Source organism: Tupaia chinensis, unplaced genomic scaffold (genome assembly GCF_000334495.1).
Source record: "Tupaia chinensis unplaced genomic scaffold, TupChi_1.0 Scaffold138584_1, whole genome shotgun sequence".
Lineage (NCBI taxonomy): Eukaryota > Metazoa > Chordata > Mammalia > Scandentia > Tupaiidae > Tupaia > Tupaia belangeri.
The window spans coordinates 794,088-795,588 of NW_006198478.1; the positions used below are offsets into that span (position 1 = coordinate 794,088).

Sequence of the window (1,501 nt, forward strand, 5' to 3'; positions counted from 1 at the left end):
GGGAGGGGGAAGGAACCTAAACTCTCCGGGAGCGGAGGGGGGAGGGGGAGAAGATGGGGGGTGCTTCCCTCTCTGCGTCCCAAACAAAGTGTCACAAAGAGCTCGGCCCGCGGCAGCAGCGGAGGCGGCTGTAACTCCGCTTTTGTTCTCCCGGCCGGGGTAGCTGAGCCCTGGCCTCCCTATCTCCCAACCCTGCCCCCAGTCATCCTCCTGGCTTATCTTCCCCGGGAGGTGTCTGGGGTGCTGCTGGAGGAACCTCTTGTGTGGGATCACAGGTCCTACCCTACTTGCCCACCTATTTCTGGGAGGCGGTTTTTCCCAGGGGCTCTCCTGCCACCCCCCTCCCCACCTCCCGGTCTGAGGACGACCCCTGTGGGTGCTAAGACTGACTTTTCTAGGGTCAGCTCCAGTTAAGGGGGTTAGGGCTGGCCACAGGCCTCCCTCCCCCAGTTCCATGTCTTCCAGAACTTTCAGGATCAGGGTCGAGTTAGGACATGCCTCTGGGTTAAGATTTACCGTGGTGGGGTGGCAGCAGGTGAGCAGGTGTGCCTTCCTCTCACCTCCTGCTGTCCATTAGGAGTCTGTGCCCTCCCACTCAGGCCTGTGAGGCTGGAGGGAAGGTGGGCGTGTGGCCTAGTGGGGTGGATCTGGAGGGGCGCTCTGAGAATCGAAGTTCAGAGGGCCATAGAAAGGAGACCATAAAAGTGAACGATTGACCTGCGTGATCACGGTGGTCTGAACTAGACCACCTAAGATGCCCCTTCCCCTTTAATCCATCTAGTGCAGTAGTAATCATAATTCTGAACGGACTTGGGAGGAGTAGAGTTCCTAAGAGAGGGGAAAACACCGTGTTGGAGGTGGCTAGAGACAGAGGTCTAGTTCCGACCAGACCCCACAGCTCCTGAGCCCTTGTCCCTTACATGTGACCCTAAGCACTTCGGAACCGCAGGCTTGAGGAACCATCTTGGTGTTCCTCCATTTGGCAGATGCTTCTGTGTTCCTGTCCTTGTTTCTCCGTCATTTTGCCAGCCGACCATTCCGCCCTCTTCTATTCCGTGAGGGGCGATGGCCCCTACCCCATTGCCCACTAGCTGTCCCAGCGTGTAAGAATAAGTGGTCCGTTGCTTTGGAAATAGTTCTGATTCCCACCCCTGGCCCCGCATCCCTATAGAATCCAAATAAGGGCAAGATAACCCCTGCTTCCCAGTGGGGGTGGAAAGTAGGTCAGCCTACTGTCCGGCCAAGTCCCGTGGATGGTGTTTAAGGCCCCACGGTAGAAACTCTGAGGATTGTACACGGAATGCATGCATGACCCGGGGTCCTGCCAGCTCATGGAGTCACAGTCCCTGTTAGGGCTCCCTCTTGAGAAATCCCAAATTCATGGGCTCAGGTGCTTAGGGTCAGCCCTGGGGTAGAGATGCTCAAGAGATCTGACTAGGCCGAGGAGGGTCCCTCAGTGAGTTTTGCTTTTAGGCCACCACCTGGGGAAACTTTTCCTGCT

At 57.0% G+C, this 1,501-nt stretch overlaps 1 protein-coding gene across 2 annotated transcripts in view; it reads left to right on the top strand.

Annotated features, from left to right (window-relative positions):
* The window catches only part of ZNF219 (zinc finger protein 219), a 15,530-nt gene that overhangs the window by 8,174 nt on the left and 5,855 nt on the right, over positions 1-1,501 (top strand). The window lies entirely within an intron of this gene.